Source organism: Phaethon aethereus (assembly GCF_964289735.1).
Source record: "Phaethon aethereus genome assembly, chromosome: 3".
NCBI lineage: Eukaryota > Metazoa > Chordata > Aves > Phaethontiformes > Phaethontidae > Phaethon > Phaethon aethereus.
In genome coordinates, this window is record NC_138576.1 from 15,421,891 (window position 1) to 15,449,756 (window position 27,866).

A 27,866-nucleotide genomic window follows, 5' to 3' on the forward strand; every position below is an offset into this window, starting at 1 on the left:
TGTGCTGCTTTTCCTTACACCATCCCTCTTCATTATTACACCTTGTATGCACCCTGTAATTTGCTAATTTTAATATTCCATTCCAAGACTCTAAACTGATGGAGTAAAATCATCATTACTGGAGCACTTTGCCAACCAGAACAAGCAGATGACCCTATGAAGAGTGGAGTTTATTTTAAAAGAAAATTAGTAATGGCTAAGGAGGAAATTAAAACAAAACAAAACAAACAAACAAACAAAAACTACATTATGCTGAATGAAAATAACTGCACTCCAAGACAAATTTATTGCAGGCACAAATTCATTGACTTCAATGGAATTATACTAATAACACCAGGGATCAATTTCAACTATTGTCTCTATTTCTTCATTTAATCTTTATTTTTAAAGAACAGAATTAAGAGAGAAGAACACATAACTTCTCATCTATTTAATATCTGGTTAAATTCTAGTTAAACTGTTGACACTATTCAAACTCCTTTACATGGATTTTTTTGTGTGTGTGGTTGAAACCATCTCAGCTCAGCATTCTTTATTCTCACAAGTGTCAGATGAAATTGGTTCTAAAAAATAGGCACCGGAAAAATGCAGTGGTATGAATCCAAGACCGTTTGTACTGTTCCATTTTTACTGTACCAGACCTTCTTGATGTACCAGATCTGACCAACATTCATATCTTCTTGAAACGTCCTAGACTGTACTGAGTTTTTCTGTCTTATAAATAAATCTCCTCCCACAACTCTAGATGTTCCACATTAATAAAGCTTCCAAAATGGATGAGGATAATGGTTTGTTTCCTTCGACAATCATGGTACCAGAGAAATAGTATGACGTTTAATGCTGAATTTAATCAGATTTTATATCTGTCTGTTGCCAAATGAGCAACTGTAGGGCTTATTTCCCATTCGTCTTGAGGTCATTCATCTGCCCTCAAAGTAACCCAGTCCAAAAAGCCACACCCAGACTATACTAATCCTACAAAAATAGAGAATAATTTTACACTGGTTGCAGCTGACCGTAAGATTAACGACACTCTAACAGGAGGCTATACCTGTTGAGTGTGTTATGTGACATTTCCATCTGCAGCTGCAGACTCCCATCTCTGCAGGTAGCCATCCAGGAAACTGTGGCCTGACAATGGAAAAGAAAAGACAAGAGACATTTTCAATACCATGGTCAACTTAAACCAAACCTTCATCTGAAAATCCAGTGAAATGCCACTTTGGAGTTTCTAAAACCAGAGATCACAATTCAATAAAGGATTTAAAATTTAGAAAGTAGAGAAATGATGGTTTCACTCAATAATATACACAAGTCTATTGGGACACTGAAAGGTGTCATAAAGTGAAAACACATTTGCAGACATTTTTGAAGACATCTATCTAAATCAAGAAGTTGTAACATACCATTTTAGTGCTTTGAGTTCAAAATTAAATGTATGTACTGGGTTTACGTGGCAAGGTTTTGGTAGCGGGGACTGCAGGGGTGGCTTCTGCAAGAAGCTGCCAGAAGCTTCCCCCATGTCCGACAGAGCCGACGCCAGCAGCTCCAAGAGGGACCCGCCGCCGGCCAAGGCCGAGCCCATCAGCCACAGTGGCAGCACCTCTGGGGAACGGAGTTAAGAAGGGGGAAAAACAGCAACAGCAACTGCAGCCGGAGAGAGGAGTGAGACCATGGGGGAGAACAGCCCTGCAGCCCCCAGCCCAGAGCAGCAGGAGGGGCAGGAGGGCTCCAGGCGCCGGAGCAGAGGGTCCCCGGCAGCCCCTGGGGAAGCCCCCGGGGAGGCCGGCTGTGCCCCTGCGGCCATGGAGCTCCATGGGGGAGCAGATCTCCACCCACACCCGGGGAGGGCCCCACGCCGGAGCAGGGGGATGCCCGAAGGAGGCCGTGACCCCGTGGGCAGCCCGCGCTGGGGCCGGCTCCTGGCAGGGCCTGTGGCTCCGTGGGGAGAGAGAGGAGCCCCGGCTGGAGCAGGGTTGCTGGCAGCACTTGTGACCCCATGGAGGGACCCAGGCTGGAGCCGTCTGTCCCTGAAGGACGGCACCCGTGGGGGACCCAGGCTGGAGCCGTTGGTGAAGAACTCCAGCCCGTGGGAAGGACCCACGTTGGAGAAGTTCTGGACTGGCAGGAAGGGAAGGGCAGGGCCATGGGTTTTTTTAATGCTTACATTATATAATTAGTTATATATTAGTTAGATATTCTGTTTCACTTTGTACTAACCTTAAAATAGCAATTTCAGATGACCAAATTGGTGTTTTCTGTAACTTTTTTTTCTTAATTTCCAAAGTTGCCTTTCATTGACATTAATTTAAATCAGTATTTAACCTAGGAGGCCAGACTGTGCCACACCCAAAACATTTCCTGCCAGACGTCAGCATGAGATGCACATTCACCTACATACTGTAAAATATTTAATTTGCATTAAATCAAACATCTTAATGTCAGAAAATGGAATCCATTAAGCATTCTGTGAAATCCTGCAAAAGGTTTTTACATTTTAGGTCAACATACCCACAGGCTCCCATTCAAGCACATGCATAGATCACTGCAATGCAAATTTAAAGGCATGTATGATGAGTAACTAATCAACTTTATGCACACTCATATATTATTATTTTTCTTCATTATCAGTATTTAACATGGTAACGTTAAGCTTTCTTTTGTATGTTAGTTAGGGTAGTATTGGACCTTATTTTCCTCCTTTTTCTCTTTTTCCTCAGATCAGCATCAGGGGCTCACAGTAGGATTATAGAATCATAGAATAGTTTGGGTTGGATGGCACCTTTAAAGGTCATCTAGTCCAACCACCCTGCAATGAGCAGGGACATCTTCATAGAATCACAGAATCATTAAGGTTGGAAAAGACCTTCAAGATCATCAAGTCCAACTGTTAACCCAACACCATCATGTCCACTAAACCATGTCCCGAAGTGCCACATCCACACTTTCAGAGATGGTGACTCCACCACCTCCCGGGGCAGCCTGTTCCAATGCCTGACCACTCTCTCAGTGAAGAAATTTTTCCTAATATCCAATCTAAACCTCTCCTGGTGCAACTTGAGGCCATTTCCTCTTGTCCTATCACTAGTTACTTGGGAGAAGAGACCAACACCCACCTCGCCACAACCCCCTTTCAGCCTCCTCTTCTCCAGACTGAACAACCCCAGTTCCCTCAGCTGCTCCTCATAGACTTGTGCTCCATACCCCCCATCAGCTTCGTTGCCCTTCTCTGGACACCCTCCAGCACCTCAACATCCTTCTTGTATTGAGAGGCCCAAAACTGACCACAGGATTCAAGGTGTGGCCTTCAACTAGTTCAGATTGCTCAGAGCCTGATTCATTTCACTGAATTTATACCTTGGTCATAAATTGCTTTTGTAGTCAACAGAAGGTAAAAGGGTTCTCCACATTACAATTCATCTGATCTATTGAAGCTGAGGAATCTTAATTATTTTAGAAGGTAGTCTTTCACTCTCTGGAGGTCCTAGGCCACATTTGGGCTTTTGGATGCCTAAAGTAAGAGAAGTGATTCACACCATCCTTCACTAGCGCAGCACACTTCCAGATTAAGTTAAAATGGAGATATTTCAATAGCTTGACCGATTTTGAGTTATGATCACAAACCTCTAATACAAATTACCCATAAAACCCAAACCTGCGAAAAGAATGTAAAACCAACTGTCTCTTTAAATGCCTATCCCCAGCAAAGTTGCCTTCAGCCCAGCGTACCTTTGGAGACTGGGACTTCTACAGACTAAAACCAGAAATAACTTCCAAGTATGCAGGTATGGAAAGTTTCAACTGTTAGATTTCAGTATAATTTTGACTAATGGGAGAAACATTGATCAGTAAAGTTTAGTGAACCAACTCACATATTTAAAGTTCAGTTTACATTATCCAGGATACAAAGCCGGTACAAAGCAGCGTGTTTGTCTGCTGCTCAAATCAAGGTGAAGTCGTACAGCACAATCTTTGGAACACTGCAATGCACCTGTTGTGAGGAAAGGAAGTTAGCTGCTTATATATTGTCATGGATTTTTAATCCTATCAGCCTTTAACATGATTAGAGGTTGCTAAATTCAAAAAAGCTTTTCATAGTACTTGTTGTAATATACAGCAAATAATACATTAGATTTTTTTATAGAGGTACATTTTTAATATAGCTGTATGTATTGCCCATGGGCATGTGAATAAAGTTGACAGATTTCCAGCAGCATCAGAGTACCTATGAGAATGCAGTAAGTATAAAACAAAGTCACAATGAAGAGTGACGGCAAATGTCATTCGTTAAACAACCTGAGTTTAGGTGCAGTATTGTCTATAGGTGTGCACTGCTGATCTCTTGTGTCTTTTTCACAGAGTAGGTTCACTATCTAGAGCTCCTTCAGAAACTGTAGCAAAGTCATAGCATTTTTTATTTTTCGAGGTGGATGGTGAGAATTTTGGCCTTAGCTCCCCTGAAATCTGAGAGAAATACATAATACCTGTCTCTTTTGCAAATAGTAAGAAGTTTACAAGACATGAATATCAGTATCACATAAACAGATCCATCTTATGTGAAGGTAAATCACATCTTTGCTATGTACTCTAATGCAGACAACAGGCAGGGAATGTTAATAAGAGAGTATGAATTTTGCCAATGACCCAAGGGAGGGCAGCAGTTCTGAAATAGATGTAAAATAGTGTGCACATCATAATGCCTGTCCTTACCATTGGAAGAACACTGTGTTGCTTACATTAAACCCACAATTTTCAGTCAAAAACCTGCCAGGGATATATGTAAAGCGATGTAAATCAAATAGCCTCACAATGCCAAATTTTACTCGTAAAATCAATGACAACCTGCTTTGCGAGTCCTGTATGTGGCATCCAGCAGTACAAAGATACAAAGATTCTTTTCCAAATTAGTTAGAGAAATCCACCTTCCCTAACTATGTTAATTTTAAACTTAGGCATTAGTAAATATGTTCTAGGAGCAAAGAAATATAGCTTGACCAGTTCTGTAAATATTTGCTTTTACTACATCTGTACTACACCCAGCTCTGGAGCCCTCAGCACAGGAAAGACATGGACCTGTTGGAGCAGGTCCAGAGGAGGCCACAACAATGATCAGAGGGCTGGAACAGCTCTACTGTGAGGACAGGCTGAGAGAGTTGGTCTTGTCCAGCCTGGAGAACAGAAGGCTCCAGGGAGACCTGTTGCAGCCTTCCAGTCCTTAAAGGGGGCTTATAAGAAAGGTGGGGACAGACTTAGCAGGGCCTGTAGCGATAGGACAAGGAGTAATGGTTTTAAACTAAAAAAGGGTAGATTTCAACTAGATCCAAGGAAGAAATTTTTCACCATGAGGGTGGTGAAACAGTGGCACAGGTTGCCTGGAAAGGTGGTAGATGTCCCATAGATCCCTGGAATCATTTCAGGTCAGGTTGGACGGGACTCTGAGCAACCTGATCTAGTTGAAGATGTCCCTGCTCATTGCAGGGAGGGTGGAATAGATGACTTTTAAATGTCCCTTCCAACTCAAACTATTCTATGATTCTATGTGCCAAGAGAAGGGGTTGGGGGAGGTAGGTAAAGTCAAGAGACTGGAACAGAACTTCTCTAACAGGACATGCAGTCTACTCTTAGTCATCCTTATCTGCTTTTAGGCAGAGGAATGAGGTTAGCTTTTTTATCAAGCCCAATGGCCTAGTATTGAGAACTGGCACAGGGCCCATAAACAGTGCAGGCTGAAATGGTTTTCCAGAAGTGCCCATTAGAGAACATGCTGATATTTCATGGAGTTTATTAGAAATGCATGAATTGTGAACAGTAAATGTCAATGGAGTCATTAAAGAAGAGCTCCTACATTGTTTTAGGAGATGTAAGCAAGGAAGTCTTTGTTTTTATTGCCCCTTGGTCTCAAGATTGGTGATCTTCCAAACAGGTATGCCAGCTACAGATTATCAGTTTATTTAACTGGGTAAAAAAAAAGCCCAAAACCACAACCAACATTCAAAGATTCTCACCCAACTCTATGAGAAATTCTTCTAATATGTAGAAACATAGAGTTTGCAAATTTTGGTTCACCTACCAAGGTCACAGGTTGTGAATTTTAAGCAGACTATATGTCAACCCAAAATCATTCTACAAAAATGACAACTTCACTCAGTTTAGGAATTGCTCCGAAAGTAATTGCTGACTTTAAGATTCTGTGTGAAAAATGATATGCAGATTTTTAGGAGAAAACACATCCATTTTAACTTACCTGTAAAAGTGTTAGAAATGCCTTCGTGATTAAACAGAATTTGTATACCTGTTTTTTTAACTATGAACAGACTAAAAAATGTTGATAAGGAAAGAGTAAGGTACATAAAACAGATTTTTACTGAAAAAATATTTCATTTACTATAGCCATGTCTCACATTGAACAATAGTATTTAAAATGTCATTACAGAGTCAAATACAAAAGGCCACCAAGGATAGACTGTACACTAACCTAAACTTAACTCTGTCATTTAGACAAATTATTCGTGTTATCAATTAACAGACTTTAAATTTTACTTGGGATTTAATGCTCTTCTTAAAAGGCATTAGGACTCATAAGATTAGTAAGAAACTGATGTTGTGTGTATTTGTAACTCACTTGTAAATCTGTATTGCTCAGGGGTTTTAACTATTTTATTGTCAGCCAACAAAGCTGACTGACAAAAAAGTTCAGCTGAAGCTGAACTTCAGCTTGAACTAGATGTTGGAGTTATTTACACACATCTGCTAATGCTTTTTTGTTGACCATTACTTTCTTCCCAGAGAAAATGATGGAGAATATGATTTTATCTGGGATCTGGGATGCGATCTTCCCCAAGCCAAGGAGGAACCAATAAACCTGTGAGCTAAACTTGATTTTGCGGCAGAACTTGTTATTGAATGAGAGGTGATACAAGTTCAATTAAAATCTACATTGAAGGAAACATAGCACAGAAGGTACCAAAACCTCACAAACATAAAATGTTAACCCACACTAGCAGGTGTGTTGCAAATTTGCAGAAGTAGTAAGGCAGGAAGCAGCAGCAGGAGAACACTCTGGCCAGAGAAATGCTGAGCCTACAACTGTGTCACACATGGAAAAAGGAGTTGCATAGGAAAGTACAGAACTATACATTGAAGGTATGTTGAAGAAAGCAGCCATTCAACAGCAAGATGAGGATCAACTTCAGCTACAGCAGAACCAAAAAAACAAACCAACCTAAAAGGGCATCAGCACTGTCATTAGAGCACAAAATGGACAGAAGCCTACCAAATGGTTTCAATCAAATTCTGAGGTAAAGGTCAGTGTAGTGCCCACAGAAGCCTAGGTGCATGCAGAACGTACTGCTCCAATCCCCACTTCTTAGCAAAGCACTAAACAAATTTTGCCATTGCATGCAATTACCTCTCTTTTCATAATGTATGTAGGATGTTACTGAGTAAGGCTGACTTCCTAAAGCAAAGATGACTCATGAGTAGCATTTGCTTTAAGTATGAAGAAGTTATGGCCTGAGCAAATATAAAAGGAACAATTTAATAATGTTATGTGTTGTGATCCTAAAGGTGCTTGTGGAGGCATAGGCAATGAAGAGCACAGCTGTTTTATTAGATGAGGTATACTCAGATGTTGCTTCATCAGTTGGATTACAAATCTAGACTGTACAACACCATCAGGCTGAGGTTCAATGTGTTTTGTAGGTTAGCGTAACAAAAGAATATACAAGTAAACAAAAGAATTTACAAGTCAATTAGCTTCAAAGGAAAGAATTTACAAAACCTGGGCAAGCCATATTTTTCTGGATTATTGCTCTTCTCTTCCAAATACACAGCTTAGGGAAATGATATGCAAAACATTTACAGTTAATGAAGCAATATCAACCGGTAACAGCAATGACAGAAACAAAAATCAGTAATGCCAGAAAGTTCTGAAGTCACACTTTTTCCCACAGTTTTGACTTAGCAACATTGTCCATCTGTGGAGTTCCTATTTTAGTTTCTGTGTAACTATTCACTTTCTCAATGTCCTATTGTTTATTAATAAATTCTAAGAGATACAGTGCAGCTAGTTTTTAGTGCACTTGAAATGCTAACAAAAGTTCAGCTTCTGGAAATTCTCACTGCAGACTCTTCAATAGTCGTAATTGTTTGAAGTTCGAGTTCATTTAACCAGAATTTATGCATACAGTTTGGGAGAAAGGGAGGTTGCATTATGAGAAAGCTATACCTGTATTGCTTTCACCAGAATATAAACACTGTCATAGTATATGGCCTTTCTCTGTAAGAAAAAAGTCTACAGGGAAGTTCAGACTGAAATATTCCTTTTGAAAGGAGAAGGAAGCAAAATAGGGGAGGATGTAAGGATATATGTAGGGAAGAGCTGGAATGAGCTTCCTGCTCTGCTAAATATGTCAGTGCTGCAGCCCATGAGATGTAGCAACCATGTTTACATCTCCTCTGGGGGAACTGCTAAGCAGGGCAGATCCAGATGACTTTTGCACCCACTGTGCTGTGAGGTGGATCTAGATAATGTGATCTTAGCTATTCTTCTTCCATAGACAAAATTTTCCCTATACAAAAAGCAAGACAGTTAAAAGAAATAAAAGAAGAAAACACAAGATCAAGAGAAGATAGGCAGAACGGAGCTCCCAGTTCAGAAAAGTGAGCGGGCCACAGAAATATCAGGGTATAACATCCGTGACTTTTTTTGCAGTTCCCTATGATCACACACACCACATTCCTTTTTAGTACCTTCATGTGGTTTCCCTCCCTGGACTAGTTCCCATGCCAAAGATTGCTCCAGAAACACATTAATATCACACAACCACCCCATCTATAAAGGAAATTTAAACTATTTCAGGTGCAGCCAAGTAGAGCTCACGCACCCCCAGGCCATCAGGTGGTCAATCAGCATGCATTTAACTTCAGCAGAGAGAGGCATTCCCCACTTGGCCAGGCCACCACATGCAGCACGCGTCCTGAAGGAGTCTGCTTTCCTTCCCAGTCATGAGGTTGACCTATTGGATGATTTGGTCAGGACGGAAAGAAAACATTGACAGTTTGCAAAGTCAACCAAACCAGCTGTGAACAGCTCTGCTGTAATAGTCCTCTTTACAAGTAGAAAAATAACCTCTAAAAGTAATAAGACAACCAGTAACATTTGAAAACCTTTATAAATAATGCATACAAATAATATCCCATAAATGTAAATTACATTGCTTCTTGGGTAAAACTGGAGTTGATTTTACTCATTACTCATCAACTGCTAACTCCAGTGTTTATGAGCAATTTTGAATGTGAATATGTAAAGTATACAGCATTTATTATATTATGCATTGAATGACATTTACAGATATCTGCTTCTGATTTTTGATTCAAGAAGGTGGATTCTGTCAATGTGAGTTTACTCTAATACCTGCAAGATTAAAATTCAATGCAATTGGGTGTTTTTGCCATTTTATTATTCTGTATTTCTGCCAGCCCAGAAGTCTGTTTTCTGTAACAAAATCTGAGTGGAGGAGTGTACAAAATGCCATAGTGAGTTTTAGACAAAATATTGAGAGACCTAAATATCAAAGCCAAACTCACAGGCAAGGGACAAATACTATGTTTGAATGCATGAATCAAGTCTCTCCAGAGTTTCCATCATGCATCTATTTTTATCATGAATGCTGCCAGTGATCTAACAATCATTTTCAAGAATGCTCTGAGATGGTTTCAGCCCTTCCTGCCGGATCACTTCTAGGCAGTAATGATACAAAATTGCTTCTCTTCTTTTAAGTGCCATTGCCTCTAATCTCTCCCTCACCGTATTGTCTAAGTTTAGCTGCTGAGGAAGAACTAAGAGTCAGGGACTCTAGTTCTGATATTTAACAGCTTATTTGAATTTTGTGTTTACTTCCAACATCATGAGCAATACTTTATAGTTTTCACCAACATCTGCCATAAAAACAAAACAACCTTAAATGGCTATAAACACTCTAGATGGCTTACATACTAAGTGCCAAATCTTGGTCAAATAGGACCTCTTTGGGCAATCACCTACCTCTCTCCATTTATTATGCAGGGAATTAGATCTATTGTATTAGGTCAACTGCTTCATTTGCTGCCTAACAAAGTTTCTCAGGTAACGAAGCTTAATCTCAAGCAATATTTTTTAGAGCTGCCAAGCCATATTCAAATGCATGTTGGTTGTGCTGCATTTCTTATGGTTTGGTGAGCATAGCTCCATTTCAATTTCGTTGATAATTCCAGCAAGACTCTTCTCCTCCGAAGCTGTTGAAAACCAGACAAATTCACTGGTATTTTTCTCTTTGTGTTTCCTCTTCAAACTTGTTTGCTGTAGTTTCAGATTACAAAAAAAAAAAAAAAAAGTGTATTCCAGCACATCAGTGACAGTCTATATGATTTAACAAGTTTTAAAGTATATTATTAAAACCATATCATCCAGGACTGTGTTTCTCACAAAAGCTCCTTGACAGAGTGTATACACTCATTTCCAGCACAGAATATAACTTATCTGGAGGCCTATATTAAGTCAAGCATGTTTAATTCCATCTGTTCCTTCCTCTTTCTTCTTTCCAGCGTTCAGTAGTCTTTTTTCCATTTACAGTGAAGGATGCACACCCATTTGGTGCTTCGATTTACCACTGTACATGGGAAGAGTGCAATTCATCTGATTAAATTTAGACCGCTACACTTTACCTAATCACTTCAAGTTCCTTTTCTGGTCAAGAAAAAGAATAGGTATGGTTAGTGCACAATTGTTCTCAAGACGTCTATTTGTCTCCACTGACTGTAATGAGAATTTAGGGTGACTAGCTCAAAGGCAGAAAACTATTCTGTAGATCAGTGTATTTGCTGAAGTGCACCTCACACACAGTTTCTTTACAGGAAAGAAATGTTTTCCTTGTCTCTCAGTGTCACGCAGAATTCAAAAGAATGTTAGTCCTGGTAGTGTGGGTTAACCCTGGTCGGCAACTCAGCCCCACACTTCTTTTACTAAACTCTTCTAGTCACTCAACTACCAGACACGCTAATCAGGGGTGTTTTCTTTTTTCTTAGTACATAATAAGCAAACGTGCTGCTACATTAAAAAGTCAGCAAACTTACTAATCTGTACTTTTCAGGAAAAATAAACAGCAAATTTGTATCCTCTTGCATCCTTTGCAACTCTTTTTTTTCTTTCAGTTGCCTTTTTTGGAGTGGATAAAGAGGAAGAAAAATACTTAAAGAACGTGGAGAGAAAAAAAGACAAAAAAACCACTTCTAGAAAATGAAATTAAGTGCTGAACTTTTTCCATGAAGAACTACCATATTTTGTCCAGTTTGGTTTTAATTTCAGCTTTTCTTGCTTTCCCTTATCTTCACTTAAAACCAGCTCCCCAAATGATTGCTTAATGATTGATGTACCTAATAAATAAAAAGCATGAGGGTGAAGTAAGACAGATGAACAGATTGAGTGTTATGCCCCAGCTGAACTACACTAAAAAACTTAAAACCTCATATGAATGTTGTTCTAGTTTCTGGTTTGAATCTCTCTTTGTGGCTAAAATTTAATGTCCTTTTACTGACTACACTGAATTCTGAATTAGATGAGGATTGGTAAACTACATGACTTAACTGTGAATAAATCCAGAATAATCATGAATTATTTTGAGCAATGTTTATACCTTTTCTGTTCCAAGGAAAAACTCAACCATGTTATATAGTAATTTATGCAATAACTCACATGTCTTTTACTCAAAGAATGTTAAAATTATATTTATTTGAAAGGTATATTTCATGGTGAATATATCATGGTGAGTTACAGTTCAGCATATAAATTTCCCCTTGAAATAATATTTTAGAAAAGAGTAAGTTTGTTTTTTATCTATCAAATTATATTTGCTTATTACATGGACATATGACATATATCATTTTCCGGCACCAAACAGGTGCTAAGGACAGCTTACTTTGGTTTTCTCAGCTGGATGTGAAAGAAAACTACAGGTCGTCTAATCTCTGTAATCTGGTTATTCTTCTGTTGATGCCTAAATGTGCTGCTTGCGGATTCTAAAACACAATCTAGTACATAGACATTTCATTGCTTCACCTGCAGACGCGTTACCTAGCCACAGAGATACTAACATATCTCAAGTACTGCATACTTCACGTGAGTCTAACATTTCAAGTAGTCCACTTCAGCTGAACTTCATCAGACCATTGATGGCTTTACTGTGGTTATTACTCCTCTTCTGCATATCATACTTTTACTCTGGTGAAATATGTGGTCAAGTGTTTTCATTCTCTGAAGGCTATAGAGAAGTTCAGAATCAAAGGTGAAAAAAAATAACAAATTGTTAAAAACATTTTAGCCTCATATGTACCTAAATACGTTATATATGTATATTTTAATTTTTTAAGCCTTTTACTTAAATAATTCAGTGGCTACATATTAATCCATTAGCATTAAGATAAGTATGTGCATCTTGCTTCAGCACACATTAAAAAAGATTTGTCATGAATTAAGAAGGTAGTAGATTTTACATTTAGAGCATCCACACCAGTTGACTTTATTAAATTACTTCAACAATAAGAAATCAATGGTATCCCAAGTTGCTTTTATCTAAAAAACAAAACAAAACTACACCAACCTATTTTTAAATAGTGAAAACTTACATTTTCACAGGCTATTTTTACTTGTCTAAGACTTATACACTGTGGCACTCCAATTTCGACTCCTGTTCTCAAACTGTTCATGGAAGACTCCACCTGGAGTCCTGCGTCCAGCTCTGGAGCCCTCAGCACAGGAAAGACATGGACCTGTTGGAGCAGGTCCAGAGGAGGCCACAACAATGATCAGAGGGATGGAACAGCTCTGCTGTGAGGACAGGCTGAGAGAGTTGGGTTTGTCCAGCCTGGAGAAGAGAAGGCTCCAGGGAGACCTTACTGCAGCCTTCCAGTCCCTAAAGGGGGCTCATAAGAAAGATGGGGACAGACTTTTTAGCAAGGTCTGTTACAATAGGACAAGGGGTAATGGTTTTAAACTGAAAGAGGGCAGATTTAGATTAGATTTAAGGAAGAAATTTTTCACCATGAGTGTGGCGAAACACTGTCCCAGGTTTCCCAGAGAGGTGGTAGATGCCCCATCCCTGGAAACATTCCGGGTCAGGTTGGACGGGTCTCTGAGCAACCTGATCTAGTTGAAGATGTCCCTGCTCATTGCAGGGAGGGTGGAATAGATGACTTTTAAATGTCCCTTCCAACCCAAACTATTTTATGATTATATGATTCTACTAGTAAGAAAATTAACTCTATCCAGCCAGAACCAAAATAATCTCCACCCCAGTAAATGAAAAAATCTCATAAAACAGAAACATATTTGACATACTTGAAATCCACAGGGCATATCCCTCTGCATCATTCTAAAAGTTGTCTAATCATCTTCCTCTCTTTCCAATGTCTTTGCAGATGTGAAGAGAAAGCTCCCTACCCTGTTACAGCCCTCAGATTATTATCCATTATTGATTTTTCAGGTAGACAACAATGAAGTTGCAACAAGAAGTCCTACGGCAATCAAGAGAGACTTCAGGGCCTTGGCATAAATGTTTAAGGGAACAGGAACACAAGTAGTGTTCTCTTCAATCCTTCCAGATGCGGGGAATGATGAGGGAAGAAACAGGAAGAGCCAGCAGATCAATACCTGGGTCCAAGTCTAGTGTCACTGGCAGAATTTTGGGGTTTTTGATCGTGGGTCAGTTTATATGAAACCAGGTCTATCACCTGTCTCAAAGTGGGAAAAGGATCTTTGCATAGGAATTAGCAGGGCTCATTGAAAGATCTTAAAACTAGATTTGAAGGGGAAAGGGATAAAACCAGACTTACTAGAGATAAGCCTGGGGGTGGCACGTCAATGTTTGAGGAACCATGTGCTAGTAAGGTCCTTCGGTCTGCCATCTCAGTGGAGGTAGGGGATGGAGATCCATGCGGTAGCAAAGACACAAGGCTTATTGATGAGTTAGAAATCACAGAAGTGCCTGAGAATGGTAATGCAGGAATAGGGTTTCCCTCTCAAAAAAGGTAGTGAGATCAATAGCCCAACTGAAGTGAATCTACACCAATGAACACAGCATGAGCAGCAAACAGGAGGAGTTGGAAGAAATTATGCAGCAGGAAAACTATCACATAGTTTTATAATTTCACAGAAACATGGTGCGAAGACTTGCACAACTTGACTGCTACAATGGATGGCTATAAACTCTTCAGAAGGGATAGGCAAGGAAGGAGAGGCAGAAGGAGATAGGTGGAAGGAGAACCCTGTATGTTAGGGAGTGTTTTGATTGTCTAAAGCTTGATGATGGTGATGATAGGGTTGAGTGTTTATGGATAAGAATAAGGGAAAGACCAACAAGGCAGATAATCATGGTGGGAGTCTGTTACAGACCACCCAACTAGGATGAAGGTGCAGGCAAAATATGCTATAAGCAGCTGGGAGAAGTCTCACAATGGATAGCCCTTGGTTTCTTGGGGGACCTCAACTTACCACATGTCTGCTGGAAATACAATATGGTGAAGAAGAAACAGTCCAGGATGCTCCTGGAGTGTGTGGAACTTCCTGACACAATTGGTGAGTCAGCCAACTAGGGAAAGCACCCTACTGGATGGATGATGTGATGGCTGGAGGCCATCATGGACATAGCGATCACAAAATGATAGAGCTTGCAATTCTTGGAGAAAGAGGGTGGTCAGCAGAACCACTACCTCAGACTTTGGCCTGTGTAGGGGCTGGGTTGACAGAGTTTCCGGGGACACAGAACTGAAGGGCAAAGGATCCAACTTACCAGATGTCTGCTGGAAAAACAATACAGCAGAGAGAAAACTGTCTAGGACGTTCCTGGAGGGACCTACAGGCCTGTTAGTTTGACCTCAGTGCTGGGGAAGGTTATGGAGCAGATCATCTTGAGTGCCATCACATGGCACGTAGAGTACAACCAGGTGATCAGGCCCTGTCAGCATGGGTTTCTGAAAGGCAAGTCCTGCTTGACTAACTTGATCTACTTCTATGACGAGGTGACCCACTTAGTGGATGATAGAAAGGCCATGGGTATCAGTGATGTGGACTGACAGATTGCACAGCTATTGCACTTTGCCAACCCAGTGAACGGTGCATCTCTCTTTTGACTATTATATCTTGTGGATTAATTCTTAATAACGATTTTGCAGAAACCAAATTCTTCCCTTGTGAATTAAAAACTCAACAGTTTGTCTTGCTAGAAAGATATTTTCATGAGCAAGGCTGAGTATAATTTTTTTTTTCCAAAACTGAAGAATATTACTATCTCTTAGTGCAAATACTAGGAATGTTTAAAATCTTTTATCCTCCAATGTAAATAGGTAGCAAACCCAGCAGTTTGGGGGTGAGGGGATTTTTTATTTTAAACTGTACATATACTATGTTTCACTGCATATGTTTTCTCCCTCTGATGACAGGATGAACAAAGAACATGAAAGTCCTTTTTTGAATTATCAGCTCACAGATCGATGTCAGAATGACAAAAATTGTATGAGAATCTATGTAGAATATTACAGAACCCAATAAGGAAAACCATTTAATTATACTCAACAGTCAAAATATTGTGATTTTTATTCCCATAAATTAATTTATTTTTAATGTTTCTTCAATTTGTACCTTTGTATCTAGAAAAGCTTTCCATATTATTGCCATGCTCTGTACAGATTAGTAAATAGAGAAATACGTTGATCAGAATTCAAACTCTTCTGATAATGAAGTTTATTAATATAAGAAGCCTATTGTGCTACTGAAGACACATTAACTTTTGACATAATGCAAATATTTAAACAAAAGTTTTGAATTTAAATTGCACTTAGTAGGCAACTTTTCAGTCTTAGTGAAAGGAGAGTTTTGCTATTTTGTCAGCTTCCAATTCTGACATGATGTCATGGTTTAGCCCTAGCCATCAACTAAGCTCCACTCAGCCGCTCGCTCACTTCCCCATGGTGGAACGGGGGAGAGAATAGGAAGAGTAAAAGTGAGGAAATTCACGGGTTGACATAAAGACAGTTTAATAGGGAAAGCAAAAGCCACGCACACAAGCAAAGCAAAAGAAGGAATCCATTCACCACTTCCCATAGGCAGGCAGGGGTTCAGCCATCTCCAGGGAAGCAGGGCTGCATCACATGTAATGGTTTCTTGGGAAGACAGACACCGTCACTCCGAACGTCCCTCCACCCCTTCCTTCTTCTTCGTCACAGCTGTATACACTGAGCATGATGCCATACGGTAGGAAATACCCCTTTGCCCAGCCTGGGTCAGCTGTCCTGGCCGTGTCCCCTCCCAGCTCCCCGTGCACCCCCAGCCTGCTCGCTGGCAGCCCAGCACGAGAAGCTGGACTGTCCTTGACTGCTTAGGAACAACTCAAAACATCAGCACGTTATCAACATTTTCTCATCCCAAATCCAAAACACAGCCTCACATTAGCTTCTGTGAAGAAAACCAACTCTATCCTGGCTGAAACCAGGACACATGACTTTAATCACTGTCCTGCACTGACATATGTATTATGATAGGGAGCATGCTTAAGTAGTGAATGACATAGCCACAGGCTTATTTTGGTATTTCTACTAATGTTTAACTCAAGGATGACCAAAAAAGAAAGAAAAAAACTATGGAGTTCTATGCTGACCCATAACTGCTCTACAATAAAACTGTTTTTAGGTTGTTTAGTGTTATAAACTTGAAGCAAAAGAATGAATGTGGTGTAAGTGTGGCAAAATATATTTCAAAAAATTGAAACTCTCATAAGGTTGTAATTTATTTTTGCTTGAGTTGTGATTTAAAACACAGCATTCAGCCAAATATGAAGAACATGAATAATGGCACAATTTGGGCATATATAAATCAGCTAGCACTCAGTACCTCTATGCTGTAAATTTAAATAGATTTTCCTCTGCAAACTTTTAATCTTCTTTAATTTCTATGAAAGATGTGTGTAAGTGATGCATTTTGGATGTGGCTTTGGACACAATTTCCCCTAAATTTTAAGACTGACATCTGTGCATGAGAATGGAATGATTTTTCATGTTAATTCTGAACTTCCTACTTTTACAGTGTCTTTGTTTATTCTTTCATTACTGTACAACCCCACTTACAAAATGTTGGTATTGTTTTAACATTTTATAGCATCTCTATTGTGCCTTTGAGAGTATTTTGGCTTGGTTTTTTTTTTCATCCCTACACATAGTCTCTGAACTATAGGAGGTTTGATTGTTATGCCTTATCAAAAAGTTCTTTCATAATGACTGTTTCCTATTTTGTCTGAATCTGTTCATGTTTGCACAAGGGGTTTTGACCCTTTTAATATACTTCTTGTATAATAAGACTAAGAAATATTAAGAAGAACTCTTCAAATTCTACTGCTTCTCATGTCTTCTGACTGGCTTCTATCCTACCTATCAGATTTTATTCTTTCATCAATGTAATTCTCTTGTTGTCATCCTAATGATGTATTGCCTATGTGATCTGTAGTAAGTAGCTTTAATATTGTTGTGGTATTCTAGGTTGTTTACCTCGCCTGTTGATATTTTCTCTGTACTACTGTTAGGGTGAAGTTGTTCCTTTACAGAATTCTTTTGTCATGAGAGAGAGGCAGATGTGTTGTGAACCGACCGCAATCCTCATTCCCCATCCTTCTATGCCACTTGGAGTAAGGAGATAAGAGAGTTAGGAGTGAAGTTGAGCCTGGGAAGAAGGGAGGGTTGTGGGGGGAAGGTGTTTTTAGTTTTATTTAGTTCCTCACTATCCTACTCTTTTACAATTAATTGGCAATAAATAAAATTAATTTCCCCAAGTTCAAGTCTGGTTTTGCCTGTGACAGAAATAAGTGGTCTATCAGTCCTCATCTCAAGCCACGAGGTTTTCCGTAGTATTTTCTCCCTATCTGGGTGATGGACAGGGATTGATAGAGTAGCTTGGTGGGCACCTGGTGGTTAGCCAAGGTCAACATACAACACATGGCCACACAACACTTATCTCATTCCCAAACATCCCACATGGACAAGAGTGCATTGCCATGTCTCACATCTGCTGAGTGTGTTTCAAATCTCCTGTTTGAGAAGGATCAAATCTGGGACACATAAAATTAATGACAAGTATATCTCCCCTTTGGTAGACCCAACTACTTGTTCAAAACAAAGTGAGTCTAGCTTTGAAAATTTTTTTCTTGTAAAGGTAAAATAAGCTTATTCACACACACTTATTCTCCCACTATTTTTGTAAATTAGTTTAGGGCCTGGACATTAGTAGTATGGTACACTATATGGGACCTAAGCCCTCTATGAAGCCTGAAAAAAGTGTGCAATGTACTGCTGAATGACTCTGGCAGGCAAAACTCTAAACTGTACTGAGTATATGGGAAACCCAGGTCAGTTTTCTCACTGACTGCTAAGAGAAAGGTACCTCTGAAGGAATGCCCAAGTACAGTGAAGTTCAAGGAGGAAATTTAGCCAGGACCTTATACTGTAAAGTTGTTTTTTTATATTGAGTAATCTCAGCATCTCTGTGAGGGGCATTGAGGGTGTATTAATATTTTATATACTAATAGAATGGAATGTAAATACCTTTGGATCTCTAGAAACTGTGGTAATTGTTTGCTTAAACTTAGATTTACTCTTATGTTACAAATGTATCTACAATTACCATGCTAATAATAGTCTTGCACAGTTGCTTAAAAATGTACAAATAGTCAATAGCCATGACTAATGACTAGTGGGGGGAGAGGGAAGAACCAAACAAATCTTGTCTTCCTTTTACCACTTTCATTATTATAGAAAAATCCAACCGATTAAAAAAAAAAAAAAGAGGTTGAGAATCTGATATTACAAGGTAGCAGTTGCAAGTGATGCTTCCCACTCTACACTTTCAGGCCACTCTGCTGAACAAAATAGATAGTAGTTGTTTCAGACTAAATGAGTGTATCATAATTGCCCGAGACTTTAATTTAGATGAAGTGCTTCATACAAACTCTAAATCTTCCAAAAGACACTTATAAGTGACAAATGTTTGTGAAGAAACAATGCTATAACTGATGTTTTTTCTCATTTTCAGTATCTTAGGCCACCGGATAGATAGAGATTATGCATTTTACTTGAGGCTCATCAGCCTTGCTCACAATACAGATTTCTTCTAGCTCAATACAGGATAGAAGTGAAACATTCGATAGAAAGAAGACTTTTATAGACTATATTCTGATTTCTAACTTGCAATTTGAGAGAGAAAAATAAATTGGCATAAATATAGAGATTAACTGCACCTATTCTAAAAGCAGAATATTTTACAAGCTTTAAAAAAAAAAAGTTATTCGAATGTGCATAGATTAATATATATTCTGTTTCACCACCAGTTATATTTGAAAAAATGAGCAAATTTTTACTTATGGTTAGAAAAATCTCCTATGCAAGATTTAAAATAAATTATTGAGGATATAGATTGAGTCAGATAACTAAGTAAGAGCATTGAGAAAAACTAACATAGTCTTGAATCATTCTTTTTCATTTGCCAAATTCATTCATGTTAGATCAAAATCTCAATATGATCATGAAAGTAAAATGTGTAAAGAATCTGCAAATATTTTGCCCAATAAGATAAGAGAAAGGTTTTCTTTGGCCTTTGGGCAAATGGAATGTGGAAAGGAAATACGGAAAGGACAGGAACAAAGAGACAGAACCTTAAAACAATGAGATCTTGCATAATGTTTGCTAAAAGATAACTCACCTCTTCTGGAAATTGGTAGAGAAATGCAGGTACATAACAGAAAATGTGTTCTTCTGCCATACTGTTTCAAATACAGTCCTGCACTTTCAGAGTTCCATTGATATCTTATAGAAAGATCCTCACTACTGTATTACGAACAAAAGCTTTAATATCTTCTTCAGTCTCTTTATTACATGCTATTACAAAACTTATGGGAAAAAAGAGTATAACTTGGGTTGTGAATTAGTTTAAAAGAATGAAAAATGTTGTTATGAAATTTTTATATGAAAAAAAACTCCTCAAAATGTTGTCTAAACTTTACAGATAAACCCACAGATATTCTGAAGCGTTTTGAACATTCCCAAATTGCCTGTGCCTCAGAGAAACCAGTGGCTTTTTGTTCTCCCTTCTCCTTTGGCTTAGAGAAAAAGAGGGAAGGTTATCTTCTATTGATTGTAATCAGCAATAAGTTAGCTCACCATCAAGGTCATTCTGATCCATCTCTGATACATTAAAAAAGAAAGTAGTTGTTAATCTTTCCGTTCTGCACGTGTAGCTAGATACTACACCAAGGTCTAAGTAAAATACTCTTAACAAGAAATTTCTACTGTCTCTGCTATTCTTGCATCTATTTCCAATCCCTACCCTTGGATTGAGCAGGAATTCTCTTCTTAGATGCTAATGCATTTATTATTCTAATAATGAACAATTATAGGGATACAACTGTTCAAAAGGACCTTGGAATTCTGGTAATAATATTGTGCTGGTTTTGGCTAGGATACAGTTAATTTTCTTCATAGAAGCTAGTATGGGACTGCGTTTCGGATTTGTGTTGGAAACAGTGTTGATAATACAGGGAGGTTTTTGTTATTGCTGAGCAGTGCTCACACAGAGTCAAGGCTTTTTCTGCTCCTCACACCAGCCCACCAGCGAGTAGGCTGGGGGTGCACAAGAAGTTGGGAGGGGACACAGCTGGGACAGCTGATCCCAACTGACCAAAGGGATATTCCATACCATATGACATCGTGCTCAGTATAAAAGCCTGGGAGAAGAAGTGGGGGGCCATTTGGAGTTACGGCATTTGTCTTCCCAAGTAACCATTGTACATGATGGAGCTCTGCTTTCCTGGAGGTGGCTGAACACCTGCCTGCTGATAGGAAGTAGTGAATTAATTCCTTGTTTTGCTTTGCATACATGGCTTTTGTTTTGCCTGTTAAACTGTCTTTATCTCAACCCATGAGTTTTCTCACTTTTATTCTTCTGACTTTCTTCCCCGTCCCACCAGTGGGGAGTGAACAAGTGGCTGGGTGGTGCTTAGTTGCCAGCTGGGGTTAAGCCATGGTAAATAGTCTTCCACTTTTGCAGAACCCATGTATTTAATGCTGTTGTCAGCATAAAAGTGAAAAAATATTAATAGGAGCACAATGACTGGAATTAGAAAGTAAGTGGTACCACATCTATTATTTGATAGAACTACTCAGTGCAAATATTAAGTGCTCAGCTACTGCTGACCAAATATAAGCAGGAAATCAAAGGTGAAATAGATAAATATCTTTTGTCTCCAAGTTATTGACTATAATAAATAAAAGACCAAAATGTAATTTAATTCAAATGGTAAGCTGAGCTATGAATCATTCTTTAGAACCTAAAGATATGAAGAAATTAGACTAACATTGGAGGTCAGACAGAATGGAGAAGTTAGTTCCCTGCACAGTGGTAATGCCCCTTCTTCATGACCGTACAGAAGCCCTGAACTACACCACATAAAACCACCCCTCTAATTCCCAGAGCAGTCCATGATAGAGCAACATAGTTAAATCTTGTACAAACACTCATGGTGCACAATTTTTTTCCCACCTCTTGCTTCCATTTTCAACGGTTTAATTTTGTGTAGCCAAAGTAGAGGGCTGTTACATCCATAAAGTGGAAGAAAATTAGGCAAGATATAATAAATCTTTTCTTGCCTTAAATTCAAATATAACCACACTAAAACAGCATAACCAGCAATAGTGTATAATCATTTTATGCATTTTGTAACCCTAGTGTATTAATTTTTATACATATATCATTTTAGATAAATCATTCCTATAGAAAACATTTTTGTATGATCATTTTTATATATATCATTGCTTTATACACTATAACAGCAGTAGATAAGCATTTATAACATTAATAATATTAATTGCATTTTCTAACACAGCTAAGCAAGAATATACATGTATGATTATGTATAGACAGTTTGCAGATAATTTGTATTATATTCCACTATTTGTTGACACAGCTGCAGTCAATGTCCTTATTTCAACTTTCCTGATTTGGGACATCACAGTTCTTATTACCACCCAACCTCCTAACCCAAACTCTGACAAAATACCCAATATAAGAATAATAATCTTCTCTTCCTCTTTGTACTTAGTTCATGTAGTACATTTACATACACTTTGGCTGTACTATGTCTCACACTGCTGGAAGTGCCTTCCTGATGCTCGCAGTTTCTCTCCTTTTAAAAAGTAGTAACTGTAAAATGGAACGCATATAACACCACTGATGGATAACAATGTTAAAACAACCAAAAAACAGTATATCTATTAGTCATAGAAAGGGTAAATGTTGTGCTTTAACCCCAGCTGGCAACTAAGCACCACACAGCTGCTCGCTCTCTCACCCCTGGTGGGACGGGGGAGAGAAGGGGAAGAGTAAAAGTGAGAAAACTCGTGGGTTGAGATAAAGACAGTTTAATAAGTAAAGCAAAAGCCGCGCACGCAAGCAAAGTAAAACAAGGAATTCATTCACCACTCCCCATGAGCAGGCAGGGGTTCAGCCATCTCCAGGGAAGCCGGGCTCCGTCACGCATAACAGTTACCTGGGAAGACAAATGCCATCATTCCAAATGTCTCGCCCTTCCTTCTTCTTCCCCCAGCTTTATATAGTGACCATGATGTCATATGGCATGGAATATCCCTTTAGTCAACCTGGGTCAGCTGTCCCAGCTGTGTCCCCTCCCAACTTCTTGTGCACTCCCAGCCTCCTCGCTGCCAGGGCTCTATGAGAAGCTGAAAAGTCCTTGACTTAGTGTAAATGTTGCTCACCAACAACTAAACCATCAGCTATCAACATTATTCTCATCCTAAATCCAAGACATGGTACTGTACAATCTCTGCTCTGGTGAGACCACACCTGCAGTCCTGCATCCAGCTCTGGAGGGCTCAGCACAGGAAAGACATGGAGCTGTTGGAGTGGGTCCGGAGGAGGGCCACAAAAATGATCATAGAATCAGAGAATCATGGAATCTTTGGATTGGAAGGGACCTTTAAAGGTCATCTAGTCCAACCCCACTGCAATGAGCAGAGACATCTGTTTGTTGCACTTATTTAGGGGTTTCCAGACATTCCTCATTGAATGTGACAAGCAAAAGTAGGAACTATTTGGAAAAAATATATTCTCAACTAGTTTGTCTGCAGAGTTACAGATACATAGTTTCTATTATCTGCCTCAAAGGGTTCAACTTCTTTGAATAATTGCATTGCATCCCGTCTGGTCTGTATGAGTGCAGGGTCATTGACTTCAAACAAATTTTCCAAGTTTACAACCACAAAGATTTTCCTGTCGAGTTAAGTGCATCCATCCTGCTAATGTGTATCGTAGGGATAATAGTGAAAGAACAAGAGTTCGTGGAGGTACGCTACAGAGATGCAGTAGAGAAGTAAGATTGCTTTGGTAAGCTCTCAGTTAATATTACTATGTCAGCAATTATTGTTTCTCAAACAGTATAATTATTCCGGAAATTACCAACTCTCCATCTTGAGGCTATAGTTCCATAAGAATCATCCATGTCTTATATCCACCACAGTTCATGGAGAAGGTGTAAACCTCTGCACATTAAATGTCGTTGGTGGATATTTTCTGAACTGATTCAGTTTTCCTTGCCTTAGCAAAATGTAATAGCCGAGTAGGACATTTTGGACTGTAAGATTTGATACACTTGAGATTAAAGAACTTTTTTTCTTCACTTTGAATTTTCTGCCTCTGTGATATTTATGGACTGTGCAGCACAGGTGAATGAAAACTCCCAAATAGTGTGAAATGAGAAAGTAGACTGCAAGGGAGAAAAATGTCTAATTGTGAATAAGCACAGTCTCCCAGAAACTGTGAATAAGCACAGTCCTCCAGAATGAACTACAAAGTTTCTACAGCAGTCAGCACCCTGCAGAATGGAAGGAATTCCTACACTGTTCATACCTAATATTATCTGAACAGTGCAGAAGCCAGTTAATTTTTGGCAATTATCAGAGATTATTCTTTGGCTTTTAAAATAGCTTTTCAGCATATGCAGAGATGCACATTCCAAAAAATACAGACCATATATTCCCTATTCCACTGGCCCATGAACCCATACAGTGCCTAAGTTTGCATAGCATCTAAATTTTGGTTCTGAGTTTTCCATAGGATCCGTGTAGATATTTAGATTTCTGTCATGACCAAAAAGGCTTCAGGATGAGTGGCTAACTTCTGACCAAGTTGCTTTATGAAGCATCCAGAGTGCTGATCTTGGAGGTGTGTTGGGAGCTATGTCTAATACACAACTACTGCAGTGAATTCAGGAAAATTAGACCCACCACACTCACTTATGGTCAACAACCTCCTTTCGCATAATAGCTAAGTGTCTCAGACTTGGGATTAATTTTCTCTTCAGATCAAAGACTATAATTTAGTAGTAAGGTTAAACAATTAATTTAACAATGTTCGTTACTTACAAGGGTCTTACTAAGTTAAATGTAGAAACATTTATTTGCTCCTGTTACAGAAACTGAATTGAATTGCTGAGCGGCATGTTGCTCCTTATGACTTTCAATAAGATACAGAACTCTGTTACAAATGTTTTCAAAGACAGCTCTAGCTGTTAACATTTTTTGGGGTAGAAGGCTTCACAAGAGTCCTGGAAGCCTGGGGTCCCTCAGATCCCCCACCTCCTTTACTGCTGATATAGCCCACACCTAAAGATAATGGAAAGACTTGGGGGCACTGGTGAATGAAAAGCTGGACATGAGCCGGCAATGTGCGCCCGCAGCCCACAAGGCCAACCACATCCTGAGCTGCATCCAAAGCAGCATGGCCAGCAGGTCGAGGGAGGGGATTCTGCCCCTCTACTCTGCTCTGGTGAGACCCCACCTGGAGTCCTGCATCCAGCTCTGGAGCCCTCAGGGCAGGAAAGACATGGACCTGTTGGAGCAGGGCCAGAGGAGGCCACAGCCATGATCAGAGTGATGGAACAGTTCTGCTGTGAGGACAGGCTGAGAGAGTTGGGGTTGTTCAGTCTCGAGAAAAGAAGGCTCCGGGGAGACCTTCTTGCAGCCTTCCAGTACTTCAAAGGGGCTCATAATAAAGATGGGGACAGACATTTTATCAAGGCCTATTGCAATAGGCCAAGGGGTAATGGTTTTAAACTAAAAGAGGGTAGATTTAGACTAGATAGAAGGAAGAAAGTTTTGACAATGAGGGTGGTGAAACCCTGGCCCAGGTTGCCCAGAGAGGTGGTAGATGCCCCATCCCTGGAAACATGTCAGGTCATGTTGGATGAGGCTCTGAGCAACCTGATCTAGTTGAAGATGTCCCTGCTCATTGTGGGGGGTCAGACTAGATGACCTTTAAAGATCCCTTCCAACGCAAACTATTCTATGATTCTATGGAAACATGTGGAGATGTCACACAAAAGAATAAATAATGTGGACATCATTCAATTTCTTCATTTCTGTCTACCATTAAATCAAGATGCAAAGATAGTGATAACCAGCAATGCTAGATAGCACTTTTCTGTCATCTGCCTTGATTCTGCAAATAGTATCCATGTAGCTGCTTCAGACCATGATTCATGATGAAACATCTTTCCACAACACTGTTAAGGAACCATTTATACAACTGTCAATGTCAAATGTAAGGTCTATCATTACTATAGACAAGTTTCAGGACAAAAATGAGGATTTCTTTTGATGCAGGTGTTACAACCAGTTTAGAATCAGATTGCTAAAGGTCTTAAAGACTTTTTTGAAGTTCTTCTAGATGTTTTTTGTCTTAATCTGGTCTTAATGTACCTTTTTGATCATCTAACTATTTAAAAGAACATGTTTTTTTTGCTTATCCCCCACAGTATATGGTTAATATAAACATAATTTTGTGTTTAAAAGATATCTTGTAGTACCCAATCATATAGCAATTTGACATTGAAATTGTACAGCACATCAGAATTAATTTCTCATGTTCTGATTAAAAGAATACAAAAAAAAGAACGCTCTTAAATATCCAGTTCTTTGTGATGTTCCTCTGAGTATTTTATCTTCTTGCATTTTGGGTATTTGTCTCCATGACATCTAGTTTTTGTCATATATCTGGGAAGTTTATTTGAGGTTTTTTTGCAGCAGATTATACTGTCTTTTCAGAATAATCCCTAAATCCTTTATTCTGGTCCATTTTTGATGGTATCCTACCATTTCTGAGCATGTTGTTTTTTCAGGTGTTTAGTTCCTTACTTTATTGCCTTGTTTTTTCACACTAAACGAAATAAACTAGTTATTTTCTCATGCTGTTAGTCTATTTTCATCTTTCTGACCTTGGTTACCCTCCTTTGTGGTAACCTTATCTGCCCTTCGAACATTTTACTTTCCTTTAAATTTAGTTATTTTATAGCTTAATCTTTTCTTGAGGCACAAACAGCTTCAATTATAATCCTTGAACTTCATTTGATTTTATCTACAATAAAGACTAATTCTTTTACGCTTTCAGAACACATCTGGTTTATTTAAGATAAATCAGTTCATGTTACCTTTTAAATGCTTTATTAGATTAATCTTTTGCATGGTAGAGAAAAAAAAAAAAAGCCAAATATAGTTTCTTGGCAGCTTCCTCTATTTTCATAAACACCACAGTATTTTATTAATAATAGGTAACAAATTCTTTTTTCCTAGCATATTCTTCTTCTATTCCATTCATATCTTAGGGATTATACTTGTTCATTATTATACTCTTAATGAAGAGTATTTAACTCTTTTGATTGCTTAGTGTTATTCCAAAAGTCCTTGATGAGGAGAAAGAGTGGTCCAATTGAGAGTTAAACATAGGAATATGCTGCGAGAGCTGAGGACGGCAGAAAGCATCTATCAATATACCTTACATTTATGAAAAAGAGTATTAAACTCTTTAAAATGTCTTATTTTTTCAGGGTAGTCCAGAAAATTCAAGTGAAAAACATACAGCTATATGAAAGTGAAAAAGATCCATGAAAAGATCCTCTTCTTGGTACTTTTCATATTGAGGCATTTAAAAGTATTTAAAGTTATCAGACTTTGACAATTTTTGCCTTGGTAAGTTTACAAGATGTTTTTCTTTTTATTTTTTATTATGTACATAATAATGTTACAGTATCCTTTTAAAAGTGTCTATTTACATGGACACTCTTTATCATGTGAGAGTGACCATGCTGAAGCATTTTCACAAACAGAAAATATAAATACTGTGCAAATAGTTTTATCATCCTTGTTATAACAGTAAGGTAGAAGGTCATTTTAGAAAGATAAAAGTATTGTAATGCAGATTACATTCATTTTCTCCTGTTTCCTGCTAGAGAACAGAACATTCTGACAGATCTTCCCACATGCATATCTCAAAACATGTAGCTTGTTATGAGTTCAGCTAAATGATAACATTTGCAAGCAAGAAATAGAGGAAAATGTTTCTGCTTTATAGTCTAGTGTTACACTGCGAAACTGTTAATATTACTCTACTGTCCCTTGAAACTCTCCATGCCACCAGGCAGTAACAAAGATAATTACATCTGTCCTGGATCCTGTGGGATTTTCCTCCTAGTCCATTGAATGTTGTGATAGTTCATCTTAAACATAGTTTCTCCTCTTTAACTTCAGGGGACTAGATGGGTCAGTCTGTCTCTATTTCGCTTCAGTGGGGTGATTCCCCTTTATGTCAGTAGATTTCTTCTACCATATGCATTGCTTGGAGCTACATAACCTCATCCTTGAAGTCTATGCTTTGTTAAATTTCAAACAACATTTGGTGTTGTTTAGCGACTTTAGATGACTTAGTCGCCATCACAGAAACATGGTGGGAT